Raw genomic sequence first — 19467 nt, forward strand, 5'->3', positions numbered from 1 at the left:
TGTATCACATTATGTAATATATATCATGTCAATTTATTTTAAATCAAATGGGACTAAGTTATTCCTTACCCTTCTTCTTTGTCAAAACTCTTTCGCAGGCAATGCAAACAAAGAGTTGCTATGTGGTAAATTTTCTCAGGGATGATTTAAGTACCCAATTTCCAGACGCTCTCATGTAGCACTCAGATATATCTTAATGTGAAGCAGTGACAAAGACATCTCTTCACTGGCTGTTACAGGCTGGTACTAATAAAACATAGCTAGCCATGGGGAGTACATTGGGATATTTTATGACTAGGAGGTGATTGTATGAATTGTAAGTAGTAGAACCTGGTTACACAGCTCAATAAACAGTCAATAAAAAATACTTTCATATCAAATATACAATGCAAATGTAACATTCATTAGCATCATGTTCTCCATCATGTTCTTCATATATACCTGCTATTATTCTCAGGGTGGAAGCTTAGAGTCAGTTTTTTTGGAAACATCTTTATTCTCCAAAACTGAAGCTGTATGTACTATATTCTCCCCATCATCTACACTTCAATAAATGTGGTAAAATATTATCTAACTTCAGATTATTTTCCCAAGTAGATTATGATATGTATACCAATATATGAATATTATTTGAATTATAATATTATTAATATAAGATACTTATATATTTATAACATATTTAATATAATTTGTTAATAATTATTAATGACTAATTTAATATTGATTATTAACTCATGATTGATATATAATTTATCTAATTTATTGTATATTAATCTATGTATTTATGGAATATATAATCTGACTAACTACAATCATAGCATTCACATCAGGAAAATTATTCTAACATGTATTATGGGTTATGTCAAGAAAGTATTAACATCTAAGTTCAAATATTAATTACTTAAGCACCTACACACTGTGTCATGGCTACCAGTAAAGCAAATGTGATAATAAACTGCATTAATAAATGCATCCCAAGTTTTAAATAAGGAAGACAATAGTCCCACTGTATATAGCACATAGATCACATAGATTACAACGTTGTGTTAATTTCTGCTGTACAGCAAAGTAATTCAGTTATACATATACATACATTTTTTATATAATTTTCCATTATGGTTTATCATAGGATATTGAATATAGTTTCCTGTGCTATACAGTAGGATCTTGTTGTTTATACATTTTCTATGTATAGCTTACATCTGCTAACCCCAACCTCCCATTCTAGCCCTCCCCCAACACCCACTGCTTGGCAACAAGAAGTCTGTTCTCTATATCCATGAGTCTGTTTCTGTTTCGTAGATAGGTTCATTTGTGTCATATTTTAAATCCCACATATAAGTGGTATCTTATGCTATTTGTCTTTCTCTTTCTGATTTACTTCACTTAGTATGATAATCTCTAGTTGCATCCATGTTGCTGCAAATGGCATTATTTTGTTCTTTTTTATGGATGAGTAGTATTACATTGTATAGATGAACCACATTTGCTTTATCCATTCATCTGTCAATGGACATTTATGTTGGTGTTTCCATGTCTTGGCTATTGTGAATAGTGCTGCTATGAAAATAAGGGTGCATATATCTTTTTGAATTATAGTTTTGTTTGGATATATGCCCAGGAGTGGGATTGCTAGATGATATGGTAATTTTATTTTTAGTTTTCTGAGGAACCACACTGTTTTCCACAGTGGCTGCACCAACTTACATTCCCACCAACGATGTAGGAGCGTTCCATTTCCTCCATGCACCCTCCAGCATTTGTTATTTGTAAACTTTTTGGTAATGGCCATTCTGACAGGTGTGAGTTGATAGCTCATTGTAGTTTTGATTTGCATTTCTCTAATAATTAGTGATATTGAGCATCTTTTCATGTGCCTATTGGCCATCTGTGTGTCCTTTTTGGAGAAATGTCTATTTAGGTCTTCTGCCCATTTTTTGAGAGGGTTATTTATTTTTTAGTTATTGAGTTGTATGAGCTGTTTGTATATTTTGGAGATTAAGCCCTTGTTGATTGCATCATTGGCAAATATTTTCTCCCATTCTGTAGGTTGTCTGTTTGTTTTGTTTATGGTTTCCTTTGCTGCGCAAAAGCTTGTAAGTTTGACTAGGTCCCATTTATTTACTTTTGTTTTTATTTCTATTTCCTTGAGAGCCTGACTCAAGAAAACATTGGTATTATTTATGTCAGAGAATGTTTTGCCTATGGTCTCTTCTAGGATTTTTATGATGTCATGTCTTATGTTTAAGTCTTTAAGCCATTATGAGGTTATTTTTGTGTATGGTGAGAGGATATGTTGTAACTTCATTGATTTACATGTGGCTGTCCAACTTTCCCAACACCACTTGCTGAAGAGACTGTCTTTTTCCCGTTGTGTATTCTTGCCTCCTTTGTAAAAGATTAATTGACTGTAGGTGTATGTGTTTATTTCTGAGCTCTCTATTCTGTTCTATTGATCCATATGTCTGTTTTTGTGCCAAAACCATGACATTTTGATTACTGTAGCTTTGTAGTATTGTTTGTAGTATTATTTGAAGTATCTTATGTAAATATATTCAAATCCAGGAAATTGACATCAGTGCCACATGTGTATATAGTTTCTATGCCAGTTTATCACATGTGTAGAATCATGTAACCACCACTGTAATCAAGATACAGATCTAGTCCATTACCACAGGAGGATTATGCCTCCCATTTTGTTCTTTTCCTTCAGGATTGCTTTGGCAATTCTGAGTCTTTTGTGGTTCCATATAAATTTTTAGAATTATGTGTTCTAGTTCTGTGAAAAATGTCATGGGTAATTTGACAGGGATCACATTAAATCTGTATTGCCTTGGATAGTATGGCCATTTTAACAATATTAATTCTTCCAATCCAAGAGCATGGGATATCTTTCCATTTCTTTGAATCATCTTCAGTTTCCCTTATTAATGTTTTATAGTTCGCAGCATATAAATCTTTCACCTCCTTGGTCAGGTTTATTCATAAGTATTTTATTTTGGGGGGTGTGATTTTTAATTTTTTTTTTAACCTTTCCTTTCTGATATTTCATTGTTAGTGTAAAGAAATTCAACTGCTTTCTATATGCTAATTTGTATACTGCTACCTTGCTGAATTTATTGACTCTAGTAGTTTATGTGTGGAGTCTTTAGGGTTTTCTATATATAGTATTATGTCATCACATAGAATGACAATTATACCTCTTCCCTTTCAGTTGGATACCTTTTATTTCTTTTTTTTTTGTCTGATTGCTGTGGCTAGGACTTCCAATACTGTGTTGAATAGAAGAGGTGAGAGTAGGCATCCTTGTCTTGTTTCAGATTTTAGCAGGAAGGCTTTCAGCTTTTCACTGTTGAGTATTATATTGGCTGTGTGTTTGTTATAAATAGTTTTTATTATGTTGAGATATATTCACTTTATATCCACTTTGGGTATAAAGAGTTTTTATCATGAATGGACGCTGAATTTTGTCAAATGCTTTTTCTGCATCTATTGAGATGATCATGTGGTTTTTGTCTTTTCTTTTATTTATGTGGTGCATCACACTGATTGATTTGCATGTGTTGAACCACAGACACCACATTTTAGATAAATATTGACAAACTACTGATTCCAGGGGAAAGCAATGAAAATGTAAAAAATTTGCTCATTAGAAAGGTAAATGAAATGGAAGATATTAAGGCTAAGGTAAAAGAAATGCTGAGGTGAGTGGGAAGTAAGGAGGCAGGAGAATTTGATGGATTTAGTGAGCTTCAGAGGTATGAAAAATGTAACGTGAAGGGGAGATTAGCCTCATTTGTATAGTATCAGAAGACAGATTAGGATCATGGGAGTGGAGAGGTCATTTTAGGGAATCAGATTTAAGCTCAAAGAAAGAACTTTCTGACAATTACTGATGCCTAAAAAGAGACTAGATTGCCATTAGACACTAAACTTTTTTTATTGTTGACTATTTTAAGACAGTGTTTACACAGCAAAAATTGTTGTGCTGGAGAGGACCAACATTCACTGGATCTAAGTATAATAAACTTTTAAATTAGGTGCCCACATGTTTTATATTCCCAATTGGACATATTTAAGAGTGAGGGGGGTTGCTAATAATAAGTAGTTAGGGACCACAGTCCTAAATAGTAAAATGAAACATAGAATCCATAATCTTGGTGATGATGATGATGATGATAGAAATCACTTTAATTGCATTTCCTAGAGGCCAGGCAGTGTTTTAAGTTATTTACATAAGAGATAGGGAACGTTATTTTCTACATTTTGCAGAGAAGGATAACTTCAGTCCAATTTAAAGTCTTATAGCTGATAAGACATAAAACCAGCTGTTAAGAGGTAAAGCTGGAAAGATTCTAATCCAGATAATCTGTTTCTAGATTTCATGGACTTAACTACTACACTATACTATATATATGTGTGTGTGTGTGTGTGTGTGTGTGTGTGTGTGTGTATAATATGTATATAGATATTTAAAAAATTTATTTAGAAATAATTATAGATTCACAGGAAGTTACAAAAATAGTACAAAGAGGTCTCATAATCCCTTTCCTTAATTTTCCCCAATCTTATGTAAGTATATTCAAATCCAGGAAATTTACATCAGTACAGCATGTGTATATAGTTTCTATGCCAGTTATCATATGTGTAGGTTCATGTAACCACCACTGTAATCAAGATACGGATCTAGTCCATTACCACAAAGAGCTCCCTCATGGTTACCCCTCTGTAGTCACACCTACCCTCTCCCATCTCACCGTCCTTACTACCTGGCCACTACCAGCTTGTTCTCTGTTTCTATAAGTTTGTCATTTCATGAACATTTACAAATGGAATCATACAGTAGGTAACCTTTCCATTCAGCATAATGCTGAATAGATATGTTTAGTAAGGAAATTCAAACATATCAATTGTACAATTTCTATGGACAAAATTCCATTTGAATTTATAATAAAGAATTTATTTAAATATTATTTTATAAATAACATATAATGCAGCAAACATATGTGAATTGGTAACCTGTTTTGGAATAAGTATATTAAGAGCATTGGATGAAAAACGAAACATTTAAATTAGCTTAACCATATAGGAATTGGCATTTTGGTGTGATCTGTTATGCTTATCTTCTAATGATTGGCTGTTTATTTTGTGTAAAATCTTAAATGATCTGTTTTGTTGCCTATAAACAGAAAAACAACTTGATGTGCTGATGGGAAAGAATATAATTCAGCAATCAGCATTCAAATTTATTTTAAATTACATTCCTAGACATAGGGAAATATTAAAAAGAAATTAAGATTTTTTCTCCATTAGAGTTTTAGTTAGAACCACTTCATTAAATGACAACTTCAAAGTAAATAGGCAGGCAGTTATGTATCTCTGCTAATCACACTGGCTGGTAAAACTGTTTCTTTGCTTCTTATTTCCAGTTAGCTCCACCAAATAATGTTTCCTATAAGATAATGCTTCTGACTAAAGAAACGAGGGAAGGCAAGTAAGCAAACCTAATTGCCAATAACATTTACATCTAAAACATTCTGTTATAAAACAGCTTAAAAACTCAACAGCTAACAAGATGAACACTTTTTTTGGTTTCATTTTACTTTTTATTTCATTACATTTCATTTCATTTATTTTTGGTAAAATTAAATGCTAATGCATTCTAAGCTTTCATGCACATAGACGGGAAAATCAATTGACTCACCCCGGCAAAGGCAGTTGAGCAGACTCTGGAACATGAGCCTCGATCTATAGCATGGCACAGTGCTGTACACACAAACTTTGCCCAGGAGATGTTTGGACAACAGAATAGAGCAAAACAAAGAAAATGTACCATTAAGATTTTAATTCAAGTTTTCATCGAAATTAAATCAATGAAAATTTATCTTTTTTTTTCCACATAGAAAGTGATAAAACATACGTATATATGAATCATACAGATGACTATTGGGTCGGCCAAAAGGTTCGTTCCGTTTTTTCCGTAAGATGGCTCTAGTAGCACTTAGTTGTCTTTAACTTCACTAGAAACGATTTTGTTAGATTGTATGTGACAGCTGTCATATTAACGTGCATTTAAAAAAAGGCTTATCAAAATTGGTGAATTTTTGTGTAGCCATTTTAATATTGAAGATGGAAGAAAAAAGCAACATTTTCGGCATATGCTTTATTATTTCAAGAAAGGTTAAAATGCAACTGAAACACACAAGAAGGTTTGTGCAGAGTATGGAGAAGGTGCTGTGACTGATCGAATGTGTCAAAAGTGGTTTGCAAAGTTTCGTGCTGGAGATTTCTCGCTGGACGATGCTCCACTGTCGTGTAGACCAGTTGAAGTTGATAGCGATCAAATCAAAACAATAATTGAGAACAATCAATGTTATACCACTTGGGAGATAGCCGACATACTCAAAATATCCAAATCAAGTGTTGAAAATCATTTGCCCCAGCTTGGTTATGTGAATCGCTTTGATGATTGTGTTCCACATAAGTTCAGCAAAAACAAACAAACAAACAAACAAAAAAACACTTCTTGACTGTATTTCCGCATGCGATTTTCTACTTAAACGTAATGAAAACATTATATTTTTAAAACAAATTTTGACGGATGATGAAAAGTGGATACTGTACAATAATGTGTAATGGAAGAGATGGTGGAGCAAGCGAAATAAACCACTACCAACCACACTAAAGGCCGGTCTTCATCCAAAGAAGGTGATGGTGGGATTGGAAGGGAACCCTCTATTATAAGCTTCTTCCAGAAAACCAAATGATTAACTCCAACAAGTACTGCTCCCAATTAGAACAACTGAAAGCAGCACTCTACAAAAAGCGTCCGGAATTACTCAACAGAAAATGCATAATCTTCCATCAGGATAACGCAAGACTGCATGTTTCTTTGATGACCAGGCTAAAATGGTTATGCCTTTGCTGGGAAGTTCTGCTTCATCCGCCGTATTCATCAGACATTGCACCTTCAAATTTCCATTGATTTCAGTTTTCACAAAATTCTCTTAATGGAAAAAACTTCAATTCCCTGGAGGACTGTAAAAGGCACCTGGAACAGTTCTTTGCTCAAAAAGATAAAAAGTTTGGGGAAGATGGAATTATGAAGTTGCCTGAAAAATGGCAGAAAGTGGTGGAACAAAATTGTGACTTCGTTGTTCAATAAAGTTCTTGGTGAAAATGAAAAATGTGTCTTTTATTTTTACTTAAAAACCAAAGGTACTTTTTGGCCAACACAATAACAGAGAAAACAAAAAAAAGTGTTTTTCTTAAAACTTCATTGTAGGCAGTCCTGTTGTCGTGTTCATAGATGTCTAATTCTCTTATTTTTCAAAACAGAATTAAGTTATTCTACCTTATACATACACAAATACATGAAACAGATGTATACGTTATGGGGTACCATAAAAACAAAGCCCATGAATGGTCAAAGTGAACACAATATCTTCATACTCATATTTCAATATACACAAACAAAAAAATCAGCCAGCCAACCAACAAAGAACCTAAAAACAAAGAATGCACTACCCATTCACAAATGAACTCACTGTCACCTTTGTAAATGGATTTTTGTGTGTGCTTCACTTGTTAAAATAAAACCTATCTGGCTGATGGGTATTATTTTTCCCTTGAATTGTACTGAACATCATTGCAGCCTTTCACATTAGTCTATTAATAAACATGAATCATTTCTTCATGTACAGTTCTAGATTAATTAAACCATATGTGTTCATTTGTTAATCAAGTATTCACAAATGTGAATTCTTGTATTCACTAAGTATTCACTAAGTTCTTACTATATATACAGGTGTTGGGAACATAAGATAAATATTTGGTTTGTCCTCTAGAATATAACTAACAGACATACATGTGGAAAATTAACAAATATATATAAGTGCTAGAAATGGAGCATTTATCAAACTAGAGTGAAGTTGCTACTACAGACAGAGAAAGAATGACAGCAAACATAATATGATTCCCTAAGATTAGAATCAAAAGTGGACACGCAGATAATTAAGTCCAAATGCTTCATTTTAAAGGTGAAGAAACAGAGGTTCAAAAACTTATCACAGCTAGTCAGAATATATCTTGACTAGTTGCCAAAATTTAAAATATCCTTACTGCTGACTTTACAAATGTTGCTGTGAAGAATAAATGAAACGTAATAAGAAGTATCTGGTAGATAGCAAGGCATCAATAAACCTCTGGGAAGAAGTCTGTTGCAGTGGAAACAGCATGAATTTGGAATATAACATACTTGGGTTAAAATTCCATCTCTTCCTAATGTGGCACTTAATTGATCATTGCTTTGTCTCATATCCCTCCTCTCTAACACAGGGACAGTTATTCCAATATCTTGTGATCATTTAACTATGTCAAAATTGATCAATTGATAAATTTATCATATATTACTCGCTACTTGATAGACTTTTAAAGAGGAAATTTTCTTTTTGGGGGGAGATAACAACTTGATTAATGTATTGAATTTGAAGATGATATTTCTACAATATAGCTAAGAGAGGGTTAACTTGTAGAACATGAGAAAATTTGATTATTTTGTTTTCATTTTCTGGTCTCTGAGTGGAAATTGACCAGAGAGGAGCCAACAGTGCAGGAATTGAAAGACCAATGTTCACATTATTAAAAATCTTATGAGAAAGAGTATAGTGGGATTTGTTGTTGTTTTGCTCTGAAGTGAAATTTTCTATAATTCTAAACTCTTAGTATGATGCATGATATAAGTGAATAAGTGTTTTTGTTTTGTTTTCTTTTAGTGGAAATTAAATAAGTCAAGGAGCTTTACATTGGGTTAGAGGGGAATGGAGCAGAGGTAATTATGTGGAAGCAGGATGCCTGATTGGAAAACATAAGCCTCTTGGGCACTTACTGACATCATATGGAGGAAATAGAACTTCCACAGAGCATGTAGTTGGGGGTTCAAGTCCATCATAACTCAAAGGACAGGAAGTCCTCAGTTGACATCTCAGTTGCATTTGATGTGAGGATTTAATGAGATAGTGAACATGATAACCTGGTTATCAAGGCACATTTTGGAATGTCTGCATAGACAGTGATGACCCTTTTTTCTCTTTGGCCTCTGACCTTAATCACTGGCTCTCCGACCTCTGCTAATCAAATTGGGGTTAAAATCTGACCCCATCACACTCAGATATGCTTTTCTAAAAATTTGCAGTAAGAACTAAGAGAGAGGAATTTAGTATTTACGTTTCACTTGAACTATTACATATGATTAGAAGTACAGATATAGCCTGACAAATGGACAATAAGAAGGGAAAATGAGGCAGCAGAGCTGAGACAAAGAAGCATACTCACCAGTAAGAGTGCAAATTTTATTTCAATTAAAACATTGTTATATTTCCTGGTGGAAGCACTCCTTTCTTGGTAATTAGCATCCAAAGTTCTGGGGACAACGAACAAATTATTTGAGTGATTTATTAGAAGCAACAATGATAGATGCCACCTCGATCCTCTTCTACTATTTGGTTCCCAAATTCATTTCTTCTGGCTTTGGAAGACACAGCTCCATTCATTGTTCATAAGATCAAAATAATGTTAAAAGCTTATTTTGCATCCTGTAGGACAGCACCACAAACTAATGTGTTCTCGTAACTGGTCCCACAACTGAATCTTCAACAGGCCTTCTGACATTCTATAAGGAAGCTATTTGGGGATGATGAGATACATAATAGAATTGGAAAGCCCATTTGTCTTATTTTGCAGAAAAAAGAGTTCCTCAGACAGAAACAATGCACAGGATACAATAATCATGAATAAAACAGTGGATGGTGGTATGGGAAGAAGCATTAGGGACAAGGCAGGTATACCCATATCCAGAATAAGTGTGTATTACCATGAAGACACAATTTTATAATCCCCCTGGTGCAAGAATTCCAATGGAATCACTCTGCCTGCAGGTATCTGGTCAGTGCATTAGAGAATAGAGCCGTATTAGGAACTTAGCCTTGACTTCTGCTGTTGCAGATTAAGAATACAGCAGAGACAGTATTCAGATAAGGCTTGTTATAAGGAATATCATATTATTGAGTCCATACCTTTATCTTTGTACATAACTCTACTAATCTTGCCAATATGGGTATCTTTTTTCCATGAACTCTGGAAATATTGGCTGAGTGATACACTCAGAATTGATTATATTGTCTATATGAATATTAAGCCCCTCCTCTGCAATAGATGACTTTGGTGAGCACTGGTAAATCTAGATGAAGTTTTTTTTTTTTTTTTTTTTTTTTAACAATCATCATAGGGAACTTACCAAGAGATTCAGGTTGAGAGAGATGGAACAATGCAGGGGTAGAAAGTGCCAGGAGACTCTGCACCAAATATATATGAAACTTCCTTGTGCTCTCAGAGACTGGAAAAGTCTTATCTAACTTGTGATCAGAGTCCTTCTCTGCACCCAACTTTGTGATTTGGTGGATCACATAACAAAAGTTCAGAAATGGGCAGATCAGGTTACATGCTTACGTAGTGTTCCAGATCAGGCATTCCACCTCTACCAGAGCCTAATAGCAAGCCCAGGAGCTGTTTCTCAAAGTGTAAGTTGTTTTGTGTGCATAATAACACATAGCTGAAATCCAAAAACTCTGGAAATCTGAATCATGATTCCCCTATCAGTGATCCCCAGATGGTCCATCAGCATTCACATCTGCCATAGACATTTGGAGCACAGTTGAATCTGCCAGGTCATAAAGCCCAAGCAAGAAAGAACTTTACATCATACATACCAGCTTCAGAATCTTTTATTGCTTTGGTTTTGCGTTAGTTTTCTATTGCTGTGTAACAAATTACCACAAACTTAGTGTCCTGAAACAATAAAAAAATTATTATCTTTATAGTTCTTTAAGTCAGAAATCCCACCTGGGTCATTAGAACTGCATTTCTTTCTTGTGGTTCTAGGGGAGAATCCATTTCCTTGCCTTTCCCACTTACTAAAGGCCAGACACATTCCTTGTCTTGTGCCCCTGTCCCTTTATGTTCAAATCCAGCAATGCTGCATCTCTCTATTTTTCCAAAGTAACACCTCCCTCTGTAACAAAATTTAGAAAAAGTTCTCTGCTTTTATGAATCATCTGATTTGATTGGGCCCACCTGGATAACACAGACTCCTCTCCCCAGCTCAAGGTTCTTAACTTAATTGTATCATTAGTCTCTTTTGCCAAATAATTATCCATAAGTTCCAGAGGATATGGACATCTATGGAGGGCCATTCAAAACCGCCTGTTACATGATTCAGAGCAGCATATTAATCTTGCCTTCACACTCTAAAGGAGCACACTAAGCATTGTGTCTCTCTGAGTTACAGAGATGGAAGGCAAAGCAACTTGAGTTTTACTTTTGAGGGGATATCTGGGCATTTCTCAGTTCTACTGGATTCCTAGAACCTCACAAAGATGACATTTCTCTACATTTTCATGAGGTTTATCTTTTTCCTCTGGCATGCATATGTCTTGTCAACACATTTGGGATATTTGCTGCTTCCTGCTCACCAGGTCCGATCATGATGAGGTCATGGATGTTCTGGGCCAGTATAATGTCCTGTGGGATGGTGCTATGATCAAGTGCCCTGAGCATTAGATTTTGACAGATAACCAGAAACATGCAATATTTCCGAAGTAAAAGAAGGAACTTTTTCCACTGCCCTTGCCAGATGATGTTTAATAATTACAACCTGGGAGAGGGGGCACTTGCCAGGTCAAAATCTGATCTTAATGAGAACGGATATGTTAATTTACTCTAGCAAACAGATCACACCTGGAACATCAGCTGCAATTAGTGTCACCACCTACTTTAATTTGAAGTCGTTTACTGCTATTTTCTATGCCTATCATTTTACACAATGAAAAGGCAGATTTCTTTCCTTATAAGAATGTTTTTTTTAATAATCTGATATTATTTTCCTAGTTTAAAAACAATGAAATTAGGATAATTATGGTAGATAGGACCAAGAATAAGGATATTGGATCATTTAATTTTTTAAATTAATTATTTTATTAATTTTGCCTGCATTGGGTCTTCGTTGCTGCACGCGGGCTTTCTCTAGTTGCGGTGAGCAGAGGCCACTCTTCGTTGTGGTGCGCAGGCTTCTCATTGCAGTGGCTTCTCTTGTTGCAGAGCACGGGCTCTAGGCATGCAGTCTTCAGTAGTTGTGGCGCATGGACTTAGTTCTGCAGCATGTGGGATCTTCCCAGACCAGGGCTTGAACCTGTGTCCCCTGCACTGGAAGGCGGATTCTTAACCATTGTGCCACCAGGGAAGTCCATGAATTATTTATCCCTATCAAAATTACAAATGTAATACCACATTTCTGGAGAAAACACAGATTAATACTACCTTTAAAGACTTGGAAGAGACAGATTGACAGATCAATTTGCTCCAATTCTGATGCATTGGAGATAAATCTTTATCACATGAATGTAAATTCTCTTTCTGACTGTGGATGATAGAGGCATTTTGAGTCCCCAGGAAAGAGTCCTATGATCTCCCTAAATCTTGGGTATTTCCCTCCCCTCTGTGCACAGTGACCTGGGCAAATGTTTGCAGGTCCTTTTGGGGAAGGCTAGGAGGATGATTTACAATAAAGACTTCTGGCAGATTCTCAGAGGTCTTTATTCAAGGGGATTCAGGTGTGTGAACTGGTTGAATTCTAGGATCTTAGTGAGAGGCTGAGAACTTCCATTTGGATAACTTGAGTCAGGTTCCTGTTTATAATACCAACAGTTTTTGATTAAACACACCATTTGATATGTCAGTAGATTGTGCCATGATCATGTGAACCCTGTCAAGATCCCTGCAGGTGAAAACATTCTGACTACTATGCCAGTCCTGTGACCTTTTTTGGGTAGTCTTGCCAACCTTATCTCAGATATTTAAATTCTGCCACTCTTGGACCACAGCCCTCATAAGACCAGATTCCATTCTGATAGCATCATCTCACAGCTCTATCCACACAAAAAGCACAGCAAGTACAGAAGTTTTCCTAGGTGCACAGTGTCAATGCTATTCTCATGTAATACTTGGTGAAATCAGTCCTCTGTGCCTTTAGGAGCCATGGTATGAGAACAGATCTACTCCAAAATTCCCTTCTCCCAGACCTTGAGATCTCATCCTTTATATTATACTAAAACATTTTTGACACCTGAACTTTCATGTAGGACATTGTTGAGTCAAGATTTCAGTCAACCACCTGAGTACATTGCTGGAGCCTTTTCTACTCCTTGAGTTATCTCAGTAGATCCAGGGCAACTAGATCTTTAAACTTAGCCCAGACCAGTGATATGTATCTTCTTCTCTGGCTCTTTCCAAGTATATCCCCCACCCCATGATTCTGATCAAAATTTTGGAGTTATTTTGGGGTATAGTGTGTTTCCTTATGGGCAGATTGTAGGTAATCCTGGGCCGTGTGCTAATTATGATTCTGGAAAGAGTGAGAGATGGTGAGTAGATCTTGGCCACTCTTTGTAAGCTGATGGCTCCAGATGAGATAACAAAGGGTCCTCCACTCAGAGAAGAGGGGCTGCTTCCTCCAGGAAGCGCAGGGGGACTTAGAGGCTCATGTTTCTCAGATTCATCCAAGTAAACCAAACTTTTCCATATCTAATTTTCCAGGTTTGTTTCCATTTTATAAATACTAAAATTTTCAAATTAGAGTTTTTTTAATGCTTTTAATTCAAATTACATTATAATTTTTAAACTCTGAATTCAACTTACATTATTATCTTTTAAACCTACAGAATTAAACCTTCAAACTTTGCTTTTGCCTATATTGGTCATCTTCTGTCTTGTAGATTAGAAGTTATTTTAGGTCAGTCATTGAAACACTCTGGTTCTCTGCTTATAACTTGAACAGATAATTTAAAGCTCTGACCTCATCATTTTCTTTATGTCATCCTTCCAATGCAGCCAGAAGTAACCAGCCCACACAGAGCCCTTGCAACTGTCACTTATACTCTAATGGACACTTTGTCTAAATGATGCATATGACCAACATCCCGTTTTCTCTTGGAGCTAAGGTCATCACCACCTTCAGACCCAATCAGGACAGATAATTACTCCCAGATTCCTATCCTTGAGGGACTATTTTTTGGAACTACTCCTAGGCAAAGAAAAATACTACATTAGTCAGAGTTCAGTCAGGGAAACAAATCAATATATATATTTCAAACAGAAATATTTAATACAAGATCAACTGCTTGCAGTATTGTTGGAGAGGATTGAGTTATAAGCCTTCAGTCTGCTGACTAGAAATTATAAAACTGCAAGAAGCTTGTACTGAAACTGCACCTGTGAAGTAGGACACTGACAGTGGACTTTGGATTTTAAGAAGCTGCATGAAAACACTGCCTCTTCTCCATCAGTCCAGGCTGTCACCACCATACTGGAAGAAGAATGAGTTCTAACCCTTTCTTCTTCTGAATCTTATGTGAGTGCCTATAATAGGCAGAATATAACCAGAGACTTTCTGGTGAGGGGTTTGGGGAATTATAGTTCCCAGCATGCTGTACCCACAGTAAAGGGGAGATGACAGAAGCAAGTAGGGATAACACTGAGTTTCAAAAGATAACAACACACAGCCCTTTTCGGGACTACCTAGTCCAATCACTATTAGCACATTCTTACACTTCTGCCATAGCTTTTTAGCAGAACTTTCTCTTGATCACCCATAACTCATCTCCACAAAGCAGGCAGAGAAATACTTTAAAAATAAGGCAGAACCCCACCTTTTCTCCTTATTTGGAACCCTCCAATTACATTTTATTGCAAGTAGAATTAAATCCAAACCCTTACCGTGGCTTTCAAAGCCATATACGTCTAACTCTTGCCTGTGTCTCTGATCTTGCAAATTACCATGTTCTGCCTCACCGACTGTGGATACTTCTTACAAGGATAGCTTCCAAGTGTTTGTCAAACAACTGAACTTGCTCCTGCGTGTTGCTTTGCACTTGTTATTCCTTCAGCTTAAAGTGAACTTTCCTCAGATATTCCTTTACTTGATTCCTGTTCATCATTTAGATTTCAGCTGGAAGTTTGGAGGAGAAAAAGGATAATAATGAGGAGGAAGGGGACAAAGAACATCATCAGAGGCCACAAGCCGAAGAGATGCATTTGTTCTTAGCAGCAAAAGATATTTAAACTCCAGAACTGTAGATTGTTTGAGGGGTCTATCATACAGCCCAGCGTTTCTCAAACCTGATTCCTCCATGCTTTCCTACAAAATAGACTTTAGCTTCTCACCCATGCAGCTGGGACCCAAGCATCTGCAGCTTTAATAAGCCACAGAGATGATTCTTATACAGGTTGGCTATGTATTTTACTTATTATTGTGTATTTATTATCTTGGAACCACTGTACTAGAAATTATACCAGTATTTCTATAAGAAAAAAATCTAAGAAAAAATAAATAAGTGTAACCTATCACCAAGAATATCTTGTGAGTATAGTAAAATTGACCAGTGGTGAGACTTTAAGCATATCTTGTTTTAAGGTTCTTAAAGGAAGAAAAATATCTAAACAAAAACTACTGTAATTTAATAAAGTATAACTTGATTATAGACTAGGAAATTATTTAGCATCCTATAATTGCCTTAAAGTTGCACAGTTGTAGCTTATTTTCTTTTGATAGGGTTTCCATTTCACTTATAAAAACAACAGGAAACAACTGAACCTTAGATATTGCTACTCCCACAAACTTTAGATATTGCTACTCCAACAGGACTTCTTTTTTTTTTTTTAACATCTTTATTGGAGTATAATTTCTTTACAATGATGTGTTAGTTTCTGCTTTATAACAAAATGAATCAGTTATACATACACATATGTTCCCAAATCTCTTCCCTCTTGCATCTCCCTCCCGATCCCACCCCTCTAGGTTGTCACAAACGATCGAGCTGATCTCCCTGTGCTATGCGGCTGCTTCCCACTAGCTATCTATTTTACATTTGGTAGTGTATATATGTCCATGCCACTCTCTCACTTTGTCACAGCTTACCCTTCCCCCTCCCTATATCCTCAAATCCATTCTCTAGTAGGTCTGTGTCTTTATTCCCGTCTTACCCCAAGGTTCTTCATGACCTTTTTTTTTTCTTAGATACCATATATATGTGTTAGCATATGGTATTTGTTTTTCTCTTTCTGACTTACTTCACTGTCTGAAAGACTCTAGGTCCATCCACCTCACTACAAATACCTCAATTTCATTTCTTTTTATGGCTGAGTAATATTCCATTGTAAATATGTGCCACATCTTCTTTATCCATTCATCCGATGATGGAAACTTAGGTTGCTTCCATGTCCTGGATATTGTAAATAGAGCTGCAGTGAACATTGTGGTACATGACTCTTCGAATTATGGTTTTCTCAGGGTATATGCCCAGTAGTGGGATTGCTGGGTCGTATGGTAGTTCTATTTGTAGTTTTTTAAGGAACCTCCAAACTGTTCTCTATAGTGGCTGTATCAATTTACATTCCCACCAACAGTGCAAGAGTGTTCCTTTTTCTCCACACCCTCTCCAGCATTTATTATTTCTAGATTTTTTGATGATGGCCATTCTGACCAGTGTGAGATGATATCTCATTGTAGTTTTGATTTGCATTTCTCTAATGATTAATGATGTTGAGCATTCTTTCATGTGTTTGTTAGCAATATGTATATCTTCTTTGGAGAAATGTCTACTTAGGCCTTCTGCCCATTTTTGGATTGGGTTGTTTGATTTTTTGTTATTGAGCTGCATGAGCTGCTTGTAAATCTTGGAGACTAAGCCTTTGTCACTTTCTTCATTTGCAAATACTTTCTCCCATTCTGAGGGTTGTCTTTTGGCCTTGTTTTTGGTTTCCTTTGCTGTGCAAAAGCTTTTAAGTTTCATTAGGTCCCATTTGTTTATTTTGTTTTTATTTCCATTTCTCTAGGAGGTGGGTCAAAAAGGATCTTGCTGTGATTTCTATCATAGAGTGTTCTGCCTATGTTTTCCTCTAAGAGTTTGATAGTGTCTGGCCTTACATTTAGGTATATAATCCATTTGGAGTTTATTTTTATGTATGGTGTTAGGGACTGTTCTAATTTCATACTTTTAAATGTACTTGTCCAGTTTTCCCAGCATCACTTATTGAAGAGGCTGTCTTTTCTCCACTGTATATTCTTGCCTCCTTTATCAAAGATAAGGTGACCATATGTGCGTGGGTTTATCTCTGGGCTTTCTATCCTGTTCCACTGATCTATATTTCTGTTTTTGTGCCAGTACCATACTGTCTTGATTATTGCAGCTTTGTAGTATAGTCTGAAGTCAGGGAGCCTGATTCCTCCAGCTCCATTTTTCGTTCTCAAGATTGCTTTGGCTATTCGGGGTGTTTTGTGTTTCCATACAAATTGTGAAATTTTTTGTTCTAGTTCTGTGAACTATGCCAGTGGTAGTTTGATAGGGAATGCATTGATTCAGTAGATTGCTTTGGGTAGTAGAGTCATTTTCACAATGTTGATTCTTCCAATCCAAGAACATGATATATCACTCCATCTATTTGTATCATCTTTAATTTCTTTCATCAGTGTCTTATAATTTTCTGCATACAGGTCTTTTGTTTCCCTACGTAGGTTTATTCCTAGAAATTTTATTTATTTGGTTCCAATGGTAAATGAGAGTGTTTTCTTAATTTCACTTTCAGATTTTTCATCATTAGTGTATAGGAATGCCAGAGATTTCTGTGCATTAATTTTGTATCCTGCTACTTTACCAATTCATTGATTAGCTGTAGTAGTTTTCTGGTAGCATCTTTAGAATTCTCTATGTAGAGTATTATGTCATCTGTGAACAGTGACAGCTTTACTTCTTCTTTTCCGATTTGGATTTCTTTTATTTCCTTTTCTTCTCTGATTGCTGTGGCTAAAACTTCCAAAACTATGTTGAATAAGAGTGGTGAGAATGGGGAACCTTGTCTTGTTCATGATGTTAGTGGAAATGGTTTCAGCTTTTCACCATTGAGGACGATGTTGGCTGTGGGTTTGTCATATATGGCCTTTATCATGTTGAGGAAAGTTCCCTCTATGCCTACTTTCTGAGGGTTTTTATCATAAATGGGTGTTGAATTTTGTTGAAAGCTTTCTCTTCATCTATTGAGATGATCATATGGTTTTTCTCCTTCAATTTGTTAATATGGTATATCACATTAATTGATTTGCATATATTGAAGAATTCTTGCATTCCTGGAATAAAACCCACTTGACCATGGTGTATGATCCTTTTAATGTGCTGTTGGATTCTGTTTGCTACTATTTTGTTGAGGATTTTTGCATCTATCTTCATCAGTGATATTGTCCTGTAGTTTTCTTTCTTTGTGACATCTTTGTCTGGTTTTGGTATCAGGGTGATAGTGGCCTTGTAGAATGAGTGGGAGTGTTCCTCCCTCTACTATATTTTGGAAGAGTTTGCGCATGATAGTTTAGCTCTTCTCTAAATGTTTGATAGAATTCACCTGTGAAGCCATCTGGTCCTGGGCTTTTGTTTGTTGGAAGGTTTTAAATCACAGTTTCAATTTCAGTGCTTGTGATTGGTCTAGTCATATTTTCTATTTCTTCCTGGTTCAGTCTCGGCAGGTTGTGCATGTCTAAGAATGTGTCCATTTCTTCCAGGTTGTCCATTTTATTGGTATATATTTGCTTGTAGCAATCGCTCATGACCCTTGGTATTTCTGCACTGTTAGTTGTTACTTCTCCTTTTTTTATTTCTAATTCTATTGATTTGAGTCTTCCCCCTTTTTTTCTTGATGTGTCTGGCTAATGGTTTATCAATTTTGTTTATCTTCGCAAAGAACCAGCTTTTAGTTTTATTGATCTTTGCTATTGTTTCCTTCATTTCTTTTTCATTTATTTCTGATATGATCTTTATGATTTCTTTTCTTCTGCTAACTTTGGGTTTTTTTTGTTCTTCTTTCTCTAATTGCTTTAGGTGCAAGGTTAGGTTGTTTATTTGAGATGTTTCCTGTTTCTTAAGGTAGGATTGTGTTGCTATAAACTTCCCTCTTAGAACTGCTTTTGCTGCATCCCATAGGTTTTGGGTCATCGTGTCTCCATTGTCATTTGTTTCTAGGTATTTTTTGATTTCCTCTTTGATTTCTTCAGTGATCACTTGCTTATTAAGTAGTGTATTGTTTAGCCTCCCTGTGTTTGTATTTTTTACAGATCTTTTCCTATAATTGATATCTTGTCTTATAGCACTGTGGTCGGAAAAGATATTTGATACAATTTCAATTTTCTTAAATTTACCAAGGCTTGATATGTGACCCAAGATATGATCTATCCTGGAGAATCTTCCATGAGCACTTGAGAAAAATGTATATTCTGTTGTTTGTGGATGGAATGTCCTATAAATATCAATTAAATCCATCTTGTTTAATGTATCATTTAAAGCTTGTGTTTCCTTATGTATTCTCATTTTGGAT

This window comes from Grampus griseus, assembly GCF_964374135.1.
Source record: "Grampus griseus genome assembly, chromosome: 5".
In the NCBI taxonomy this organism is placed as follows: domain Eukaryota; kingdom Metazoa; phylum Chordata; class Mammalia; order Artiodactyla; family Delphinidae; genus Grampus; species Grampus griseus.